This window comes from Macrobrachium nipponense, chromosome 29 (genome assembly GCF_015104395.2).
Source record: "Macrobrachium nipponense isolate FS-2020 chromosome 29, ASM1510439v2, whole genome shotgun sequence".
Taxonomy (NCBI): Eukaryota; Metazoa; Arthropoda; class Malacostraca; order Decapoda; family Palaemonidae; genus Macrobrachium; species Macrobrachium nipponense.
The window spans coordinates 27,435,730-27,460,729 of NC_061092.1; the positions used below are offsets into that span (position 1 = coordinate 27,435,730).

Sequence of the window (25,000 nt, forward strand, 5' to 3'; positions counted from 1 at the left end):
AAAACACTGACAAAAACTAATTAACGGACGTATAACGTCAATACGCACAGGCATACACCAACGTACCTACATACGGCACGCAAACAAATAAATAAAATGAATATATATAAATACAATTTTTATACTATATTAAAAGTACTGATCCTTGTTCTTGCACCGAATGAACTGAGCAAGTACAGATGATCGTACTAGGCCGCTATCTTCGTCCCTTGTTTATAAACAAGATTTTTGTTGTTGCCATCTTAGTGCAGATTAAAGTTTCACAACAAATTTACCGAAAGACCAGTTCGCTAAATACATAACTGCTTGAATGTTGATTTAGTTCCCATCAGAGCTTGCTACAGCTGGAACCAAGTCTAGAGGAAACAATCAAGGCGGGTATAGTACTACACCACAAGTCAAGTGGCGCCCATATGAACCGTTCAGAATTACGAGCAAAAATGGTAACGGTATGATTTCCTGTGTATTGTTCTCGAGTGTCCCTTGCCCCGCTCTCGCACGCATGAAAAGAAGTACACGAAGAAGAAGCAGAACGAAGACTGGGGAAATATTAAGGTACCGTTCTTTGCTCCTGCAATGATCACGGCTGCGTATAACCATGTGTTATTGTTGGTTTGTGTAGGTTAAAGGAGCAAGGATTTTCGGCCACAAGTACCATTTTTTTTTTTTTTTTTTTTAATTAACCAGCGATGCCTTTCCGTTGGGTCATACCTACTGGTTCCATAAGGTAGTGCCTTTAAAAGGCAATTCATTCACACAAACCCACGTCCCTTAATTCAACATTAATACACATACAACACGTAATTAGAAACGTGATGCAACCAGTCATCATTGAATTAAAAGGAGACATTATGAACTTCCATGGATACGATCAGCTATCTGTCAACCCATCTCCAACACCAGGCCACCTCTCTTCCCCCTCCCCCCTCATACTCCACCCACCCGCCCACCCCACACGCAATCACAGTGGTTTATCGAACAACGAGATGCGGAGGGCTTTTTAAATTTGCACCAGCTACCTGACGCGGAATCCTTCACCTGTCGCTGGGCTAAATGTCAAAGTCTTTTGGGTGGGAACCGCCATTGACAAACTAGCGTAGTAATTGACGATCTCAACATTTCACAGCAGGTAAAAGTGATCAGCTACAAATCAACAGAAGCTAAAAGCAATTCACGTAGTCTCTCAATTAACCTGGGAAGGAGGGTTGGGTGATGCTGATTGAGTCTAATTTTCATTTTTTTTTTCTTTTCTTACTTTAAACTCCACCACGACCCCACCCTTGTATGAGAACCCGTCCCTCCATCCCTTTCCCACCCTCTTCTCCTCCCTCCTCTCTCTCTTTGCAAGGAACAACAGGTTTGTGTGAAATTCATCACTCATTGATCAGACGACGCCGCAAACAAAGACGCTTTGCTTTGCTTTGTGTTTGTGCATGCGTGCGTGCGTTCGTCCGATAGCCACTTGCATTTTTCAAGCACAGGTGCATGACAATGTTATCGCTCTTGTTATGACTCTTACGTGGGACTAATACTTTGGGATTCTGTCTGCGCTATATACATTTACACATTAGCATCATAGTTTACCCATACACGTAGGAATACATAGGGTATGTATTGTACGTATATATTACTATGCGTTTCTAAGTCACGCATTTTCCAGCAAAAGAAAGGCATGGCAAATTATTTTCATTTCCGTGTTTCAAGAAACATGCAACGAACATCATGTGATTCTGATATTTTTAAATATATCAAGGTGTTCGTGAAAAATAAAGCCAAAAAGAATTCCTGCATCAGCGCGCAAAGCGAACGACAATTTTCGACGATATTCTAAATTTTTTTTTTTTTTTTTTTATTCATTCTCTGATATAAAAAAAAGTTGCTTCCAAGTGCTTGTGACATTTAAGTATATCCGCGGTAGCTGGTGTCCAGCGCAACTTGGACCTCTCTCTCTCTCTCTCTCTCTCTCTCTCTCTCTCTCTCTCTCTCTCTCTCTCTCTCTCTCTCTCTCTCATTTGGAACTTACCCTAAGCATCACGTCCCAAAATATCAAAACATAATCTGTTAAGACGAACATAGCATACGTGCTGCTTGAACACTGGACAAGCAGAATACATACCTGACATTTGGTAGCAAGCACCACAAAAAGTAATAATGGACTGTTTTACCTTGAACAGAACAGCTAGCACGGCTTAAACCAAGCTCCTCCAGGCAGCTCGGGCAGACGGACGTTTAGAATAGAAGAGAAGAGAATAGAATAGAATAGAATATATAGAATGTAGGCCTAAGGCCAAGCGCTGGGATCTACGACTAGGTCATTCAGCACTGAAAGGGAAACTGCCAGTACATAAGGTTTTGAAAGGTGTAAGAGGAGGTAAACCTCGCATTAGCGTTATGAATCAATTGTTAGGAGAGGGTGGAGGAGAGTAAGATGGAAGAAAGACACAGCTGAAGGAGGGTACAGAAAAAGGAACGAAAGAGGTTGCAGCTGAGGGCCGAGGGAACGCTGCAAAGAACCTGAAGTAATGCCTACAGAGCACAACGAATCGACGTTTAGTAACGACAGTAAAATAAAATAAAATAAATTAAAATAAGATAAAATAATATTTTTGTTACGATGATTGACGAGTGGTGTTAACAACATGTTGATTGCGTAAGCCTTTTAGCAAATAATTAACCAGTTTAATGACAACTGCACGAAAAATCGCTGAAAATACTGATGAGGAAGTAGGGAAATCTTAATTACAACATCAACAACAAAATAGACTGCAGAAACAACTACAATTATCTGAGTAAACAACACAATCACACACACACACACAACATAAAACAAAACACAAGTGCAGACGGATAAAGCCATAGAAATTCATCTCTCCTTTGCCAATGACAGAAAACGGACCGGACTCTCTCTCTCTCTCTCTCTCTCTCTCTCTCTCTCATATTTTGCTTTTTAAGCAATACGAACCAAGTTCCTCGGTTATTGCACAACTGGCAAACAGCAGTCATCAACCAAGCCTTTAAGCAGCTGGAACAAATCCTTTTAACAATACTCCCGCAAATGTCACAACCAATTTTGACGGCGAGTCCTTGTGAAGTCGAGCCCACTTCTAAGTGACCGACAACCAGTAACTTTTTTTTTTTTGCGTTTTTTCTCCTCTGCTGCTAACAACGACTTCAAGTATTACCACAACCTCAACCTCATTCCACCAGACAGTCAACCCATAACCTCAATTCTATGAGAACCAGTCAAGTGGTGTTCTGTGTGTGTGGACATTTGACCTTTTGAGGCTTGGAGTTACCGAGTCCGGTCACAAGGCAGTGTCTGGCTTGGGTCATTGAATACCGAGTGTGTTTCAACACTGGTGTTGTTAATATGTGGGAGAGAGGTCAGTGAGGTTCCTAATACGTTCTTTTCCTCTGTGTTCCACACTCGCAGGACCTGGCCTGATATTTCAGGGAAAAAATGGTTAATAAACGTATTGTTATTCTTATTCTGTTTTTTCAATGGCTTGACTACGGTTGCAGTTTTAAAAAATCCGATTTTTCTGAAGAACCGGAAATTACTTAAAGACTTCTTCAAAGAAACGTTACCAACGGGCTCATTAACAGCGGGCTGTAGAGAGAGAGAGAGAGAGAGAGAGAGAGAGAGAGAGAGAGAGAGAGAGAGAGAGAGAGGTATTCCACTTGAATCTGCATCTTCATAACACCAAATCAAGCAACTACTTGAATTAATCTCTCTCTCTCTCTCTCTCTCTCTCTCTCTCTCTCTCTCTCTCTCTCTCATTCCAGTCGATGTAAATTACGTATATTGCTCTCATTACTCACAGGCTTATTTGGAACAACGTTAGCTCAGGAACCATGTTTTTACAGGCGCTTTTGAATGTGCGTGTTTAGACTTCACCTGCTGTATTGTGCATGTGCATTAGCACGCAAATCTCATGTGCATACATGCAATATATATATATATATATATATATATATATATATATATATATATATATATATATATATATTATATATGTAACGCCGTCGCAGTTAAAATCAAGAATCTCCACCAGCCACTGAATAGCCTGAATCGCTCTCTTTACGTGACAAATTCGTGGATGCTCGTATTTAAGCAAAAGTAATCTTTCCCTGTAATGTGTACTTCTTTTCAACACGTATTTGCTGCTGCTGCTCCTCTCTCTCTCTCTCTCTCTCTCTCTCTCTCTCTCTCTCTCTCTCTCTCTCTCTCTCTCTGGCACTTCGTCGTGTACGTCCATCAAGATTTTACTCACACGAGCACACGCATACGTTATAAACAATATATATAATATATATATATATATATATATAATATATATATATATATATATATAAGTATAATTGCATATATTATTTTATATATACATATGTATTTATGCATCTATATATATATATATATATATATATATATACACATATATATATATAGATATAAAGAAAGAAAGATATAATGAATTTGCATAGCATCCCAGTGACATTTTCTACATACAAACGTTAGGCTTCATATTATAATCACCTTTCGGTATTATTCCCAAGGTAGAGCCAATTAGACATTAAAAGACATTTGTAGTTTAATGTTTGTGTATCGTTATGTATGTATGTATTCATGCATGTGCGTATGTATGTGTATACCAACTTGGGTAAATAAGACAAAGCAAGACGCCATAACTGCAACTGACTTTTTTTTTCTTTTACTCAAAGGACGTACTCTGATGAGCCAGAGGATCGAGAACTGACTCTTGACAAAGAATGGTTCGAAGATTCCCTTACATAAACGTCCCCTACTCTTCGTCTTCTGTATCCTTCTTCTTCTTTTTCTTTTTCTTCTTCTGACATGACAGCAGCGATCAGGCCTCAACGGATCCTAACCTTAAGCTTTAGTGTGCCACGGTCAAAAACAAAGATCACGAGAACCTCTCTTCTTCCTCTTCTCCGTTTTCTTCTTCCTCTTCTTCTTTTTCTTCCTCTCACATAAGGAACCAACCTCCCTCCCCTCTCCCTTCCTCCCCCTCTCCCCGTGCCACTAACCCCAAACCACTCAACCCCTCCAGTAAAAAGATTACAAAGACCCGTGTTTCCTGACGAAAATCTGCTGTATTATTATTATTATTATTATTATTATTATTATTATTATTATTATCTTAGCAACTAGGAAAATGGGATGGGGTATAATATATTAGATATATATATATATATATATATATATATATATATATATATATATATATATTTATAATGTATATATATATATATATATATATATATATAATATATATATATATATATATATAAGATATAAGGAAGCAGTAGTGTTGATGAAATCTAAAAGTGGCTATCAGCAAGTCATCTACATATTCATATAAACGACCGCATCTCATCTTGTGAGGGAGAGAGAGAGAATCTTTTACACCAAGGAAAATTCTAAAAGAGAAAGTAGACACAAGCGAACCGCTAGTCCTCCTATAGAAAAAACACGTATACACACGAACAAACATACACGCACATATACATGCACAAACACGTATACAAACGAACAAGGACACACACACACAAACACACACTCAAACACAAACACTCGCACAAATGTACTGTACACATACACGCGGGCACAAACTCACAAACATACACACACAAACATAAACACATACAACAAATACAAATACACACACAAACACACACACACAAACACAAACACATACAACAAATACAAATACACACACAAACACACACATGCACACACGGAGAGACAAATCCCGGGAGACGCGCATCACCTTGGTATTAATCTTCAGCTGTTCATGAATTTGACCTTCAAATCCGGCACACTTTCACCCCCCTCCCCCCCACCCCCTCTCTGCTACTGGACTGTGAGGAAGAGGAGGGAGAGGGAGAGGGGAGTTGATGCATCTAAGGGTGATATAGGCAGCAACAGTTTAATAACTCGTTCATAGATCACCTTTATCTCGCAAGCGCGAGTCGTGATATTTTCGGGGTCTCTCTCTCTCTCTCTCTCTCTCTCTCTCTCTCTCTCTCTCTATCTCTCTAGCTTTACCAGCCGTGTAATATATTATATATATATATATATATATATATCCACTACACACACATAATATATATATGTATATATATATACGTATATATAATATATATATATATATATATATATATACATATAGAGTTCAAAATACGTTCATAGCGAGATATGAAATGTAACAATGAATGATGACTACCATATGATGGAATTAATCTATTTCACAGCATGGTAATTATTTATAAGAACATATATTTATATATATAGTATTATATATATATATATATATATATATATATATATATATAATACACACACACACACACACACACACATATATATATTATATATATATATATATATATATAATATATATATATATATATAAAGTACACACGAACATCTATAAGTACGTGTTTGTGCCTGTGTTTTAGTTACTAAACCAACGCACTGATCCCCTCAAGGGAAAATATCAGGAAACTGTCGTACTCTTGCAATTCCCCAACCAATTCGCCCCCCCCCCCACCCCACTAAATCCGAAATCCCATCCCACCCCACCCACCCCACAATAGGGCGCGCGCGTCTTCATGGAAGGAAAACAGGTTTCGGACGTCAAACAGTTCTGGGAACATGGTTGCAATCGTTTTTCCCCCTTCGCTTTTGTCTGCGTGTATTTATTTTCTTTGCACGGGAAATTCTCTTCGAGTGGTGATCTGTCACTCACCTTTAAGACTTCCTTTCTTCCCCGATTTCCTTCGGTCGAAAATATGCTAATTGTGCGTGTGTTGGTGTGTGCGTGTGTCAGGGGAAAATCCGGGATATCATCGCTAGCCAAGTCATTCTGTCCCGGTCTCTCCCCCTCCCTCCTCATTCCCCCCTTCCCGTACACCTCCAACCCTATATCTCCCCCCCTCCCACGCCTTCTTTGTTGTTAAGCTGAAGTCATTTCATGGCGATGTCTTGCTTAGCTTGCTGGTGGAATTTCCTACTTAAAATCACGGGCCCCTCGGCTTGTTTAAATTCATTTCTTGATGTCCATCTTGAGTCGAATTATGGAAGCGCACCAAGGAGTTTTGAACCCGTGCTGGTATTAGGTGAATTCCAGTAAATACTAACAAAGACAATGACATTAGGCCTATCCTACTAAGCGCCACTTCACCAGTTTGTTTGTCGACAAATGACGTATTAACACACTTTCAAACGCACTTACGAACGTTCGTCTGACTGGACAGATCACGAATGGAGAGGCAGCACAACTCAGCCCAAATTTTTCAGAAAATTTCGTCTTTCTTCCACTGACAGCTATAAAGTCAGTTACTGAGAAAATGAAGGTTGATTGAAACCCGAGAAGCGTAAGATTAACAACAAATCATATCTACGTTGTTAGCACAAGTCGATGTGTGGTCTGCATGAATCAGACAAAGTTTAAGTATATCTTAGTTTTACCAGACCACTGAGCTGATTAACAGATCTCCTAGGGCTGGCCCGAAGGACTAGATATTAGACAAAGTGGTTGGTTAAATTTTAATTGCATAATTTTCTCAACATGCAAACCTTCGTTCTTTACAGAGAAGCTAAATCCCATGTCAAGAACTCCAGGTTTGTATGTTAGGAAAAATGCGATTTTTTTTATAGTCATTTGTATTTTTCCTAACAAAAACCTGAAGTTCTTAACATAAGGTTTAGCTTGTATGTGTCAGAACGAAGGTACGTGTTGGTGTAGGAAAACATATGAGGTAAAGGAAACGAACCATTAATAATTCTCAGAATACTATTATATAATTATGTATTAATACGATTATATAATTATGTATTAATACGATTATATAATTATTTATTAATGACTGTTATGATCCTTATCGCTACAATGCTTGAGAAACGCATCAAGTTTTCATGACAATCCAGACTGGACTGACAAGTTACACAGGCAACAAGGAGCAGTAAGGAATTATTTCTTATTTGAGCAGCTTTGCTCAAGGAAAATGAAGAGATATAATAACGCTGAAGACTAATGCGTTGACACATCGCTTATGCACGTGTCATCCAAACGCAGCTTTTTACTTGCAATCTTGGAGGCCACGGGTAGAGAGACGAGACATATGTAAGCCATATTGACATTTCAAAAGGAATGCTGCTTTGGGGCGTACTTTCCAGGTGGTCTTGGTCACGTTTAAGTTCTCAGCCCGTCCTTCTGTTGCAAGACTTAAACCATACTTAAACAAAGCGAGAGAGAGAGAGAGAGGAGAGCCTTTGTCATCTGAATCTAAAGTTGTGTTAAATCAACAGAGGTTTGTAGAGAAGATTGAGAGAGAGAGAGAGAGAGAGAGAGAGAGAGAGAGAGAGAGAGAGAGAGAGAGAGAGCGGAAAACACCCAAACAAAAACATCAACTTATATGAAAGGTATTCTTATACTGTCATGGCAACAACGGAAATAGTCACAGTACGGCCTCATCACTGACATCGCGATTTTAAAACCGTCACACGAGTTTAACACATCACCGAATCCCAAATAATTCAAAGTACGCATTAATCACATCAAAGAGACATAAACAAAAGAAGCATATTTGCACCGGCCCTGATGACAACGCACTTGCCTGAACTTGATCCAAAACGGAGAACGTAGGAGATAAGCCAATCGTAGATATCAAGACCTACAGTCTCCAAAACAAAATGCGAATTTAACGTCCGGGATGACTCACAGTCAGACAAGGAGGATTTACCCAAGATAATCAGATCTCACTATCAAGAATGAGACAATGCCTTTGACAACAACTGGGATACGCGTTTGGGGGTAAACGTTTTGGGAGTAAACTTTGAGAGTATACGTTTTGGAGTTAACGTTCTTTAGTAAGTATTTTGAGATAAACGTTTCGGAATAAACGTTTGAGAATAAACGTTATGTGGCAAACGTTTGTGAGAAAACGTTTGATATTAAGTGTTTGGGAGTAAACGTTTTGAGGTAAACGTTAGGAGGTAAACGTTTTGGGGGTAAACGCTTTGAGGTAAACGTTTGAGAGTAAACGTTTTAGGTTAAACTTTTATGATTAAATGTTTTAAGAGTAAACGCTTTGGGGGTAACGTTTGGGAATAAACGCTCTGACGTTAGCGTTTGGAAGTGAAAGTTTTGTGGGTAAAGTTTGGGAGTAAACGTTTCGTGGCAAACTGTGGGAATATACGATTTGGGAGAAAACGTTCTCGTACAACACAACGGCAGGCATAACAAGCCTCTAACGCCTGAAAAAGCTGCGTAAATAATGGTGCAAAACAGCGGCAGCAACAGCAACAGCAGGCTCCAACAGCGCAGTATATACGTAGATACTTAGCGAGTACCCTAACGCTAGCAGCGAATATCCCATTATTATTATTATTATTATTATTATTATTATTATTATTATTATTATTATTATTATTATTATTATTGATTTAGAGGATGAACCCTTTTCATATGGAGAGGATGCCCGATTATTATTATTATTCAGAAGATGAACCCTATTCATAAGGAACAAGTTCCCACAAAAGAGGGCGTTGCCTTGAAAGAAGTAACAGAAGGCAATAGGAAACACAGAAGGAGATCAGTTACGCAATCCGGAATCACTATCCTCAGGAATGAATTAGGTTTTCCACACGAGAAATTGTTGCAGAGTCGACCCTCAAAACCTCCATCTCGCCACCAACCTGACGAGTCGAGTCCTTTTGCAACGCAGCCCCAACGATCCGCCTGCCTGGGATTTTCCTGAAGGGACGCGCAATATTTTCCTACTCCTCTGAGGGTTCCTTGTCTTTTATGTAGGATGCAGAGCTCCTCATTGCTTTCATTTGCATATCATGATTTCCTCGTTTTGTTTTGTGCTGTTCATAATGCACGTCGTTATTATTGCCCTTTCTCGTGTTTCTAAGTAGTCTGATTCCCACTTCTTTTGTTTGTTTGTAATTACAGCTGTTGCCTTTGTCCCAAAATCACATTATTATTATTATTATTATTATTATTATTATTATTATTATTATTATTATTATTATTATTAACCCTATTCATATGGAACAAGCCCTCAAGATGGTGCACTAACTTGAAATTCAAGCTTCCAAAGAATACGGCGTTCTTTTGAAAGAAGTAACAGTGGGTAACTGGAAACAGAATCTCATGGCGTCTCCTTCATGTCGCCTACAATCGTCGTGTTCTGCTCGATCACAGATATACCTTCGTCTATCAGTTTAAACAGCTGATATGAAAACGTATCTCACGTGAGTTGTCATATCAGGATATGCTAACAGCACGTGAGTCATTATGATATACTAAGCACACGGCATAACAAAGATAGTCCGTCCCTGCGCCTCACGGGGGGGGGGGGGGGGGGGGGGGTGGGTGGGGGGGGGGGGGGAGGGGGGGGGGGGGGCGGAGATTCCGACGTATGAGGTCGATCCACATTCACCTTCACGTGAAGATCCCCCTCCCGACGACCTCCCCCCCTCCCCCTCCCCCTCTAATGAGATGGACACGGCGACCCTTCCTCCCTCCCTCCCTCCTCCAGGAGCACACCAGCCAACAACGTGTCTCCAGCACACACGTTCCCTTCAGAAGTGACACAAGCAATTGTGCTCGAATTCTCGCAGTTATATAGCTAGCTCGTTTCACGAAAGCAGTGCGCACGTGGATACGTATTTCTTATTATAGATCAGAATTGTCTGATCTGTGTGTGTGTGTGTGTGTTTGTCAGTCCTGAATGACATGACAGTATTCTCATGTCAGTCGTCCAATCTTTGTGTGCGGCAGCTCTGAATGACATGAAAGTATTGTCATGTCAATCGCCCAGTCTGTGTGTCAGTCGTGGATGACATGACAGTATTGTCATGTTAATCACTCGGTCTGTGTGTTAGTCCTGAATGACATGACAGTATTCTGTCATGTCATTCGCTGTCTGTGTGTTAGTCCTGAATGACATGACATTGTTCTGTCATGTCAATCTTCCAGTCGGTGTGTGTGTGTGTCAGTCGTGGATGATATGTCATGTTTTCGCAAGAAATCTTACTCCCAGTCTGCGTCAGCCATCAAAAGAATTCTTTCAACGTCATGTCATAAATAATAGTTCTCTTTCCAACTTCCGTCTCACTTTCGCCATTGGCAAATCAGATCACATAAACTCAGCAGAGTAAACAGAAGCTTACTTGTGACCTTGGTGAAAAAATAAAGAAACACATAAAATAACGGACATCCAAGAGGAAAATCTACAAAGAATTCAGACGAAAGAGTAAAGCGTGAGCTCTGAAAATGAGCCACTGTAACCCACAGAGAGAGAGAGAGAGGTCGAAAGGGAAGAAAATCCCTTAGAAACAACTGCGTATATATCTCTTCACATTGCTACGTCCTTCCTCCACACTTGCTTCTCATGTGTGACCCCTACGACTCTCTCTCTCTCTCTCTCTCTCTCTCTCTCTCTCTCTCTCTGAGCCGCCTACCTCCCAGCGCAGCTCCAGTGCTCCTCTTTTTCCTTGAATCCCACTCGAGGGAAGGTGGCGTAACGGGGCGGTGGGCAGTGGGGAAATTTTGCTTCTGTTGGTCCGCTTCCGTGTAAATGAGATAATTGCAAAACTCGGAATTGCCCGTTTCGGGGAAAAGGCAACAGAGCAAGCACTCTTTAGTTTTTAGCAAACAGTAACAAGAGCAGCACTTCCTTTAGCAAGCACTATCTAATGGGCCTCCTTTATGCTTGACTTTTAAGACTTTTCGATCCCAGGTGTTTCTTCAAGTTTCATCTTGAACTTACATTATCTCTCTCTCTCTCTCTCTCTCTCTCTCTCTCTCTCTCTCTCTCTCTCTCTCTCTCCTGATCGAGTCCCAGCCAAAATACTGGCACATGATAAATGTTAAATCTATGGGTATTAATAACAAGACCCATAGTACCCTTACTCCATGGCAACCACTTTGTTTGCCACAGTTAGACAAAGCAGGAGTAAAAGCCACGTTTACACACACACACACACATACACAAATACAACGTGTTATTACGTAAAATTCTGATAACAGTATAAGCAACACACATAAATACGACGTGCTATTATGTAAATTCCTAATAATATCATAAGCAACAAACACATACAAATACAACACGTCATTACGTAAAATCCTGATATAATATCATAAGCACATGCACAAACACGCAGTCTCAAACAACTGGTACTCAAACGCCCAACTCTATCTTTCTCTCACAAGCAAACAAAGAGGATTATAAATATGTCACAGCCGTCCTGTGATCGATGTCATACTAGAGAGGAAAAAAAAAACGTTTGTGACGTCACGTCAACGTTTCTTCCCGACCTGTTTACATAAACAAAACACTAGGACTTTGATCTGACGTATTACGGCTCACGGGTGAGCGACATTGACAGTTATGGTGAATACCCTAAACAGACTGGTATATGCAACCAGTTAACTGTTAACTGCATTGGTAAGTCATCAGTGCCGATTGCATCACTGACTGAAATGCATTGATGGTGTATATTCGTTTGGATATATTTACTATCATTCATCAATTCATTATTTCTAAAATTATTTATCAATGTTATTAATTCATTATTGTTAAAATTATCATTGTTGTTATTTCACTATTGCTAATATTATTCATCATCATCAATTCGTTATTGGTAAAATTATTATCAGTATTTTTACTGCTAAATTATCATTATTAATTCATTCATTACTGGTAAAATTATTATTCTTCATCAATTAGTTACTGGTAAAATTGTAATAATTTTTCATTCATTATCAATAAAATTATTATTTTATTCATTATTTTTAATTCATTATTGCTAAAATTGTTATCATTATTAGTATTTACTATTCGATTGAATGATGATGTAACCCGAGTGGGGTGACCTTGGCCTTGACAGAGAGAGAGAGAGAAGAGAGAGAGAGAGAGAGAGAGAGAGAGAGATAGTATCCTAGTGGACTTCTTGTTGGTGTTCTCCGTTGCAGTTCCGCGAATCATTGCAAAGTTGCCAGTTCGCTTATTTGCGTTTCCCAAGAGTTGTCAGTTACTCTATTTTGGTTAGCTATTTTCATTGAGTCGACACCAACTTTTAGTTACCTGAAACTAAACTCTAACGTTTTACTTAACTGAAACCAAACTCTGATAGTTTATTCCTTGAAAAAATATTACGCTTTACCCTTTCAGTTAGTTTCTGACGTTTAAACTCATGACACAAAAGCAAAGCGTCTTATATCGCTAAAATCAAACTTCAATAATCTCCAGCCTCACTGAAGTTCAGTCCTGAAGTCTTATTAATTCGAATTAAAATCCTCAACTGTAATGATCTCCCATCTGACTGAAGTTCAAGCCTGAAGTCTTGTTTATTCTAAAAAATTCCTGAACTGTAATAATTTCTATCCTTACTGAGTTCAGTGCTGAAACAAAATCCTAGTCCCTCCTTCCTCTTAGTCCTGAAGTCCTATTTCCTAGAATCTTCTTTCCTGAAGCTGAACTCAGAGGATCGCCGATTGGTCCTTGACAATTTTCCTCTAAATCCTCCGCACACATCTCCCATTCCACCCCCCCCCCCCTCCCCCAACAACACCCATTCTAAGTCCGCGGTCAGCACACGACAAGCACAGCGTGCACCTGTCGTGCGTTTGTCGTGCGTCTTCTGTTAATGCACGACCGATGATACTTCAGCTTGAAGCTGCGGGCGGCGACCAGGATTTCGACACGAAACTTACAGGAAGAAGAGTGATTGCAGAAGCGAGCTTATAATAACCAATAACAAAAAGATAAATGCACACAAAAGACAAATAAATGTATAAACGCGTAAAGTCATTGGTAAATTGAGCTGCAACCTGAATTTTCGATCGCACGTCACGTTAGCCAGTGGGAGTCTCAAACACAGAATCACAAACGTGATCGATTCGAATTTATTTTGAGTTGCATTACTAAAGGAAATTGGGAAATCGAGGTCACTTCTCTGAAGGACGTTGAAAACGCAGATCATCGAGAGAGAGAGAGAGAGAGAGAGAGAGAGAGAGAGAGAGAGAGAGAGAGAGAGAGAGAGAGAGTTCTTACGACATATACACAAATAAATAAATAAATAAATATATATATATATATATATATATATATATATATATATATATATATATATATACAGTATACCTAAACACGCATTTTTATATATATATATATATATAGATATATATATATACTATATATATACTATATATATACTATATATATATATATATATATATATATATATATATATATATATATATATATATATATATACACACACACACACACAATGCTTCCACTGTAGCACGAAGGAACGTGTGCTTGAGAATATCCTTAAATCCACGGTAGAAAGGTGAGCGAAAAACTAGGGACTTGGAACAAGTACTTTCGTAGTTTATTCTACGAAAGTACTTGTTCAAAGTCCCTAGTTTTTCATTCACCTTTCTACGAGAAATTTAAGGGTATATAATGTTTGAGAGAGAGAGAGACGAGAGAGAGAGAGAGAGAGAGAGAGAGAGAGAGAGTGCGTGTGCGTGTGCGTGTGTCTACATGCCAGCACACCTCATCCCATGCAAACTTGAAGACGCGATACCGCTTGCTGTCGTCGGCAGAAGGATGGCAACACTAAAATTGGAATTCTTTCTCTCCCCACCCCACACCGTCACGCTAAAAATCGCAGCATGTTTCGGGAGGACACAAACCACTACTAACGCTAGCAGACACGAAGCAGAGAAGCAAGACAAAAAAAAAAAAAAAAAAAAAAGTGGAGAAAAAGAAAAAAGAATATGAATGTAAAACGTTATTATAACATATATACATATACATTATATAATACACTCATATATAATACATATATATGTATATATATATATATATATATATATATATATATATATATATATATATATATGACAGGGACAGATGTTTGTGTGTGTATCTGTGTGTGTGTGTGTGTGTGAGAGAGAGAGAGAGAGAGAGAGAGAGAGAGAGAGAGAGAACGAATGCTGGTTAGAGTCAACAGCTTTTTTTTCAATGTGTTCAAAAGCTTCCACGTTTCCACCAGAAACAAATGGTGATACGAGACCCTTTTTTTAATTTTTTTTTTTTTTTTACTCAAGCGAAATACTGTTCTGCCTTTTTCTTTTTTTTCTATTTCACATTTTTCTTCAGAGAACGCTATATTCCCTTCTCGACAGAGGGCGAAAAAAAGTAAATTAAAAAAAAAACTGGGCGGAATTTTTTCCGGACTTCTCACTGAGGAAGTAAAAATACGATGAAGATTTTTTCCTTAATCTCCTCCCCCAGACGCGGTACGAGTTTAGTAACAGGAGGAGGAGGAGGAGAAGGGGGCAGGAAGAGGAGGAGGGAAAGGAGAAGAGGAAAGGGGGAGAAGAGGAAGGAAGAGTACGAGGAGGAAAGAAGAATGAGGAGGGGGAGAGGAAGAAGTATGAGGTGGGAGAAGAGGAAGGAGGAGGAGGAGGAGGGTGAAGAGGAAGAAGGAAGGAAGGAAGATGGGGGTGGAGGAGGAGAGTGCCGCCGCAAAGGTGTATATCGGAGAGCCAAATGTCAACAGTGCCAGCAACCTCGGCAGAGCCGCGTGGTGAAATTTCCGGAATTCTAAGACCAACAAGTCGTACGTATGTAGCCCCGACTCCTACTAGACCAGCGCCTACTATCGCTGCTTCTGCTGCTATTTAAACATTCTCCGTATGGTCGTCTTCGTGGCTGGCGTTGATTCTGCGTTTAAAATATTCCCAGGGAATGATTTTGACGTTTGAAATATTCCCAGGAAATAATTCTGCGGTTAAAATATTCCACAAGAATGATTCTGCGTTTTAAATATTCCCAATCATTCTGCGTTTAAAATTTTGCCAGGGAATGATTTTACATTTAAAATATTCCCAGGGAATGATTTTGACGTTTGAAATATAATTCTGCGTTTAAAATTTTCCAAGGGAATGATTCTGTATTTAAAATATTCCCATGGAATGATTTTACATTTAAAATATTCCCAGGGAATTATTCTACGTTTTACATATTCCCAAGAAATGATTCTATGTTTAAAACAACATCGGGAAACTACATGGGTCCCATTTCCTAATCCACTTGAAAAACGATCTAGCTGCTGAAGGTGGAATCTCATTTGATACGTATTTTCCTTTTTCGAAAACGTTTAGATTTTGATGTCACTTCCTTAGATTTTGATGTAGACAGTAATCACCACAGAGCTCCAATTTATTGTGTAAACGACATGAAGCTTTCGGAGTGATAAAAAATTCGCGCGATACGAATCGTTAAGCCTCAAAGAATAGAAATCAGAACTTAGGTCAAAAGCCACGCGCTGGGAACTATATGAGGTCATTCAGAGCTGAACGGGAACTAAGAGTACACAGGTTTTAAAGGTGTAACAGGAGGCAAATCTCTGAGTTACATTATGAAAAAATTGTTAGGAGAGGCTTGAGGAAAATAAAATGGAAGAAAGGGAATATGAACGGAGGTACAGTAAAAGGAATGAAAGGGTTGCAGCTAGGGGCCTAAGGTAGGGGCGTTGCAAAGAACCATGAGTAATGCCTTGATATAGTTTAAAATCATAAAATTGCTCGGCAGCATGAAAATACTAGTATACATCTGTACAGAATCATTTTAGAACTGCGTCGGAAAACTGCCTAAAGGAAAAAGATAAATAAAAACGATATGTCTGAGTGACGGGGCATTCATCCACTACGCACATGCGCAGTCGGTGACGATGGTCCGTGAAGTAACAAAGGCTTAGGTACTCGTAAGAGAAGGACGACACAGCCCTATAGACAACACCTTTTTGAAACCCTGCCACACACAAACGGCGCTCGGTCAGAGCTCGAGAGAGAGAGAGAGGGAGAGAATACAAAGATTGTCTTTCGTTGTTTGTTGACGTTGCATTTTGGATAAAAACAAGTCAGGAGGGTTGGTTGGAGTTTTCCCAAACAATAGGCCTCTGAGAGAGAGAGAGAGAGAGAGAGAGAGAGAGAGAGAGAGAGAGAGAGAGACACTACAGGCCTAACGGCGAGCAAAACTTAAAAAGAGCCATCGTCGCGTACAGTAAACCGCTGTAACCTCGATTTTTACCCAGGAATTCTCATGCTTCTGATTAACTAGAACAGTAAGAGTATGATTCACGTTCTGCAAACCGAATCAGTTCCAAGAAAAGTCCGCGATTCGCTTTGCTAATACACCTTTTATCAGTGACACGAATGATTCGCAGTCTGCTTACACGGCGAATTATCTCTTTTATCAGTCACGTTATCGGGGACCATCAGTTATCTTCGTTTCTGATTAGGTCCTTTGTTTTAGTCCCTCGATAATATACCTTCCCTATCTCCCACCCCCTCCCTCCCCCTCTCTGTGTCTCTCTCCTCACATTCCTCCCTCACTCCTCGACACCTTGTGGAAATTCACTGCCAGTACTTAACTCAGATGGCTTATGTTGCATTTCCAAGGTCCTGTTACAATAACCATACGTGGCATTTGGCTGGGATGGGGTGGAGTATAGCATTCGGTGCCTTCAGAAACTAATTAAATTTGGTTCAGTGCAGCTGAGCAGAATGCGTTTGTGGGTCTAACATTATCATTATTATTTATGCTGTTTCCACAGCATTTAATTTTTATAGTCTATACAAATTAAATGTCGAGGAAACAGCTAAAACGTTTTAAGATGCTGTAAAAAAAGTTTTGAAATATCTTCAAAAAACGTTTCGAAATGTTCACAAAAACGTTGTGAAATGCCCAATCAAAACCATTTTTGAAATGTTTTAGCAAAACCGTTTTGAAATGTATCGAAAGTGACTTGTATTGTACGCGTTCTGAATCTTTATGTAATTTATATATATGACCCCCTTGTTTTTTTTTTTTTTTTCTATTTTGAGATGTCCGTCATAACATACAAATTTTTCACTTTGTTTTTTCCTGATTTTTTTTTTTCACCGGACTGCGACAAAAAAAGGATACCATAATCTATATATTATGACTTGTTTTTCTCTCTTTTTTTTTAGAGGTCCATCAACCCTTTATATGCTTTTCCCTCTTATTTTTCTTGACATTTTTCGTCATCAGTCTGCAAAGAAAAAAATAATCAAATGACCTCTTGATCTTTTATTTTTTATTGAGATATCCGTCAATCCTATGTACGCTTTTCCTTCTTATTTTTTCTTGATATATTCCGCCACCAGTCTTTTGGAAAAAAAAAAACCATAATCTATATAATATATAATATGACCTCTCTGTTTTTTTGTTTTTTTTTTATTTGAGATGTCCGCCAATCCTATATACGCTTTCCCTTCTTATTTTTTCCTGATATTTTTCGTCACCAGTCTGCAAAAAAAAAAAAAAAAGAAAAGAAAAAAAAAAAAAAACAGCAAAGGGAAAATAAACCTTAGGATCCGAGGGGAAAAAAATTGAGTTCCAGAATAAAATTTTCATTTCGCCCACAATAATATTCCCCTCGCCGGCGAAACCCCTCCTTCCTTAACTGACAGATTTACGCACGCTGGCGTTGCAAATTAGACCCCGTCCCTTCCCCTCCCTCTCTCCCCTCTGTTAAGATTCCGAAAGGAAAACAAGACTGCTGCGGGAGGGGGAAGTGGCGGGGGGGGGGGGGGGGGGGGTGGGGGGGGCTGGGCTTTGTAATGGGTAGGAAAAGGAAGAATCGGTGAAAAGTGAGTGATGATATTAGGTTAGGAGGAGGAGGATGAGATGATAAGGAGTAAGAGGATGAGATGAGGAGAAGTAAGTTTAGGAAAAGGGAGAGGAAGAAGCTGAGTAAGAGGAGGAGCGGGAAGGGGAAGAGGGAGAGGAGGAAGATGAGTAAATGGAGGAGGAGGAGGAGGAGGTGAGGTGGAGGAGGACATGGTATGGGTGAGTGGAATAGCTTGAGATAGAAACCGAAAATACGTCCATCAACCTGTAATTTATATATCATCTGACTCACAGATTCTTGGCAAACAGAGGGGAAGCGGTCGAGAGAGAGAGAGAGAGAGAGAGAGAGAGAGAGAGAGAGAGAGAGAGAGAGAGAGGTTTCGTCGAACTGAAATGATAAAGGGGGGTGGGGAGAGGGCGAATAGAACGAATTTATAACTCCGGGAAGGAGAAAAATAAAAATGGAATATTTTTATCCCGGGGCGATCGATGGCATAAAGGAGGTTATATAGATGGCACAAAAGCCTCATGGGAGGGAGGGGGTGAGGGGAGGGGGACTAGGAGAAGGGGGGAAGGGGGATGGAGGGGAGGGAGGAGAGAGGGGGCGAAGAAGTTAACGGAGCAGACTGGAAACGGATTAATAATAATAATAATAATAATAATAATAATAATAATAATAATAAAATATAGCGCGATTCAAACGAAATATATAATAGTGCAAAAATAACCACGTAAGCAAAACGTAAATCTTGCAAAAAAAAAAAAAAAACGCTTAGGGATATAATAAGTATAAATCATAAATTTACAAGTGATAAAGCATAAATATCCCAATGAATAAATGGCAATTAAAAAAACTGGTTCTTTATTATTATTATTATTATTATTATTATTATTATTATTATTATTATTATTATTATTATTATTATTATTATTATTATTTTATTATTATTATTATTATTATTTTATTGCGACTGCTTCCCTTAAATTATTTTTTTCATCGCCTGTTTTTTTTTCTGGGATACCATTGCCTACAATGAGATGAACTCTTGAACAGAATTTTATTATTAATGTTTATTACTCCCATAACCTACGTTGTACAGAGATCCAATTCTGTCATTCAATTAATATCTAGGTGCACACACAACAAGCACATATAACATATACACACAATCATATCATATATATATATATATATATATATATATATATATATATATATATATATAGTATGTAGTATATATATATGTGTGTGTATGTGTGAGTGTTTTATATACGTGTATATATATATATATATATATATATATATATATATATATATATATATATATATATATATATACATACATACATACATACATAATACATACAATACATCATTACATACATACATATACTACGTATCCATATACCATTATTCCTTTTGTTTTCTCGCAGTCTGAGTGTGAAACGTGAATAATTGATCGAGCGATCTCTTTGTCCCCCGTCGCTGGGACGTCGGGTTCGGGGAATTTTGTTGATGGTAACCTTTTTCTGACGTTCGATCGCTCGTCAATGATTCAAGACTAAACTCCGCGTAAAGATGGTTTGTTTTTAGATATTCAACGTAACATTTGGAATCAGAATGCTGGGGCTGGCTGGTTGGTGGCTGCTGTTCCCGGGAACGCTACTGCTGCTACTGTGATTAGTAATTGGTGTTTTACCCGTTCTCTCTCTCTCTCTCTCTCTCTCTCTCTCTCTCTCTCTCTCTCTCTCTCTCTGTATTTGTGTGCATGTGTACATAACACAGACAAAACAAATAGACATACAGAAACATTTACATTATATATATGAAATATAATATATATATATATATATATATATATATATATATATAGATATATATTTGAGAGAGAGAGAGAGAGAGAGAGAGAGAGAGAGAGAGAGAGAGAGAGAGAGAGAATGCTCTCACAAAAAAGAAGAGAAAGAAAAACAACCGTTCCTACTAAATCTTAACAATACTGTACGAACCATCTGCCCTGATTCACAATAATCTTCCTCCCAGAGCAGCAGAGTACACTTCATAAGGCGTATCTGTTGCCAAGACCCAGCAAACATTAACCTTGCTTCCCCTTCAATAAGTAGTAAGTAACGTGAAAAATAAACAAGTCTCTGTCAAATATCTCTTTCTTTGACGGTTGGAACAAAGTGCTGCTAATTTAAAGGGTGAAATACACAGAGGACATTTTCCCGTTTTTTTTTTTTTATATGTGAAAGGCTCTACAAGAACTTGATTCTTATCAATAAAGTAAAGAATATAGTGCATGCGGTAGATTGTACAAGTTTAATGGGACACACACACACACACACACACACACACACACACACACACCACACACACCACACACACACATATATAAATATATAATATATATATATATATATATATATATATATATATATATACCAAGAAAACATAGTTTAAGGATTTTTTTTAAACTAAATGATTCTGATAAAGTTGCAATGTTATTACTTCTATAGCAATAATAAAACTACAACAACTATTAACAATGGTAATGGATAAATTTAGAGAAACATAAAGTAATTCTTACATACTAAAGCAAAAAGATGATACGAGATACTAAGTTCGAGAGAGAGAGAGAGAGAGAGAGAGAGAGATTCAACAATACAGCAAGAAACATCTGTCTCGGTTTAAAGTGCTCGCAACACCTGTATGACGCTCTAAATAGCTCCGCCTATGAAAAGGTAGCCCTTGATCACCTGCAAAACACCTGTTAGAGTCTTTACTGCGATGTTATGCTTTTGGTTAGCACGTGCGGAGAAAACCCCTTGTATTCCAGCAACGCATTCCTGTAATCAATATCTTCAAGGCTTGCGGCCAAAATAGCTAAGTGTCAATCAGTCTCTCGGAGAGAAGAGAAAGAGAGAGAGAGAGAATTTGGCAGAATGCAGGTCTTATAGAGATGAAGCAGAATCTAACAGGAGAGTGTATGATAATTAGATAATTATCATAATGAGAGAGAGAGAGAGAGAGAGAGAGAGAGAGAGAGAGAGAGAGATACAAATCTCTTGGAGATATGGCAGAATCTAACAGAATAGTGTATATTAATTAAGTATCAGAATGTGGGAAAAGTTTGGGAGAGAGAGAGAGAGAGGAGGGGATTGTAGGGAGAGAGGGTTAGGTGGATGTTTGGACACTTGTGAAGCCCAACTGATTAGCTGAAGATGCAATACTGCAGTTCAGTTTCTACGTAAAAAACTCTCGGAAAAAACGCGTCGCAAGGAGGAAGAGAGAGAGAGAGAGAGAGAGAGAGAGAGAGAGAAGCAAGGCGTTCCGTAATACCACACTTACTCACCCATCGATTGTTGGTATACATAAACTTGGTTACCTCTCCAAAGACCCTCCGAGTTTTACCGACAGCGACCCTCTTTTTTTTTTTCTTTTAATATTTCAGCTCCTGTCATGACCGAACAAAGACGAGGGGGGGGGGGGCGGGGGGGGGGGGGGGGGGGTGATCTGCCGCCCGTGTGTTTATGCGGAGAGGGGGTGGGGGGGGTGGGGGAGACATGAGGCTTAAGCCTCGTAGTTTATGCTCTTTATCATGTTCATCACTATTGGAAATCTATTGACACGGTGGTGAGCACTAAGGGCGAATTTTCTCTCAGGAACTAGTGAATAATAGACCTTAAGCCCATGTGGACTGCTGGCTCTTATGTTGTGCAGGTGATAGGCTGGGTGGATGGGGGGGGGGGGCGGGGTTGAGGGGGTAGGGTGGGGGAAAAGGATGTTAACTGGGACCAAAACAACTGTGTCGTTTCATAAATTTTTCGTAATTAAAATTGCTCACGTGACAGTATTGCAACTTTAGACTGTGATGAATAGAGATGAATATAATGAGTGCAGAAGTTTAAACAATTTGCTCATTTAAAATCAAATAACATTTTATTACTTTATCAAACTTATACTATTTTTACATTTTATTTTATCTTTATTCTTGGAAATATAATTCCCAAGTACATCATCATCCCTATTCTATATATTGTATCTTGACTGTATCTTGAAAATAGTGTCTTCGTTTTTTCTTTCCTATTTCCAAATAATAGAGGCGATTTCTTCTTAGCTTACAGACGTAAATGACAAAGTAGGTCGCAGCCACCGGAGTGTCTTGAAACTGCATCTAGATCGCTGCCTAATAATAATCATAGGGAATCCTTCACCAAGTCTCTCTCTCTCGTTCTTTTTATCTCTCATTTCCTTCACTCTATGTTTTCTCAAAACTAATCTCTCTTCTCTCTCTCTCTCTCTCTCTCTCTCTCTCTCTCTCTCTCCCATTAGATAATGCCTTAAAATGCCCAGTTCTTTTTATCTGGTATTTCCTTCTTCTAAGTTTCCTTAAACCTACTCTCTCTCTCTCTCTCTCTCTCTCTCTCTCTCTCTCTCTCTCTCTCTCTCCACGAGATAAAGCCTTATAACAACCAATTCTTTGTCCTTCATTTCTTTATTTCGAAGATTTCTCTATTTATTAATTAATTGAAAACTCTCTCTCTCTTAAAGGTAATTACGCTTTAAACGTGACTAAAATCCCTTGAGACTTTGACCACATACTACTCAACACATTACTTGGCCTACATGATCTTTTACGGCATCGGTGAGCTACTGTTACTTGTATATGAGAGAGAGAGAGAGAGAGAGAGAGAGAGAGAGAGAGAGAGAGAGAGGGTTATCAAATTTTGGACAGTAATCTCCCCAGGCGAAGAGAGATGCATCCATAGGGCACATTTTAGGGGCCGGACCTGTCTTTACATAACAGGGCCTCCCATTTCCACAAGAAAAGGCCTCGTCTGTTGTAGGCTCTACAATTACTGCATTTTCTGGGTCACGCTCCTATGCAGGAGTCTGTGTAATCGTCGTCATGCAGCTGGTGGCATGTTTCGTAGACAATGTGCATGGAATGGAGGTGCTGATATGAGACCTCACAGATGGGAAGGTGCTGTAACTCGAGGGGGAAAAAAAAGAAGCACTTTTTTGTTGAGAAATGCGATGTAGGTTTTGTTAGGAAATGCGATGTAGGTTTTGTTAAGAAATGAGACACATCAAACACAAAGACAAAATAGTCTCTAAAAAAATAATGTGTATATAAAACACAATCCAGTTTTTGTTAAGAAATGCGATGTAGTTTTTATTGAGAAAGGCGTTGTACTTTTTGTTAAGAAATACAACGTAATTTTTGTTGAGAAACTCAATATAGTTTTTGTGAAGATGTGACACATGCATAAAAAGAAAAACGAATGTTCGCTCTCATAAATTATAATGCGTGTATGATGCAAAATCACCTTTGTGAATATAAGCAAAACATACCAAGAAAATGTAATAATTTTCTGGGAATTCTACCTATACGTAAATGTATTATATTGTCGACGCATATGATGAATATGCTAATTAAACACTCACTGGTAACGATGTGACTCAAACCCAAAAAATGCCATCTAGGAAACTAATACTTTATGAAGTATAAAACGTAAGTGGACGTAAAAAAGAAGCATGCACGTTTCTGCGCTGCGGGGAAATGCAGGAAAATAAATTGGCCTCAAAAATAAGAGTAAAATGATGGGCAGAATTGACGAGACAATCCAAGGTATAAACAGGTGACGTTGACGGTTGATCCAGTGACAACGAAACGCGAAGAGCAATAACTGAGTGATGGAATCAGTATCGAGAACGTATACAAGAGGATTATGACACAGGGATTGAGCAGGAAGGAATGTAGGAGAGGAAATGACAATGAGAAGGAGTGGGAGTGGGAGAGGAGAGGGAGGAGAAAGGAGTGGAAGTGGAGGTGAAGTGGTTCCAAAGAAACCATGCATGATGTGTGAAGGCGACTTGCGTGTAATATTCTGCGCTATTGACCCACTTCCTTCCTCTCCCCCCCCCCCACCCTCCACCCTCCACCATCACAACACATGGGCCCATCCCCCTTCAGCTAACTCCGCCTACCCCTCCCCCCCCAACTTCCCCTCCTGAAACATCACCTTTGCGAACAGCTGTTTTGTTTCCTGAATTTGAAGAGAGACTGGGCAGTGACATACAGTGGAAGTTCAGGGCGAATTAATTCTCCAGTGAGATGACATAGCAAAAATGTTTACATATAATTAAGGAGAGAGAGAGAGAGAGAGAGAAAGAGAGAGAGAGAGAGAGGGGGAGGGGGAGAGAGAGAGAGATGGTGACGCAAAACAATATTTCCACAGACTCACGAGGGAAAGAAGAAAGATGATACTCCCGTGAATG

At 39.1% G+C, this 25,000-nt stretch overlaps 1 protein-coding gene and 1 long non-coding RNA gene across 3 annotated transcripts in view; one reads left to right on the forward strand and one right to left on the reverse strand.

The window, feature by feature from the left end:
* Positions 1-912, reverse strand: part of LOC135206209 (uncharacterized) — a 168,920-nt gene extending 168,008 nt beyond the window's left edge. The window contains exon 1 of the long non-coding RNA XR_010312699.1: positions 1-912. This exon is cut by the window's left edge and continues 1,644 nt beyond it. This is a non-coding gene — a long non-coding RNA (uncharacterized LOC135206209).
* Positions 1-25,000, forward strand: part of LOC135206208 (ribosomal protein S6 kinase alpha-5-like) — a 177,092-nt gene that overhangs the window by 118,223 nt on the left and 33,869 nt on the right. The window lies entirely within an intron of this gene.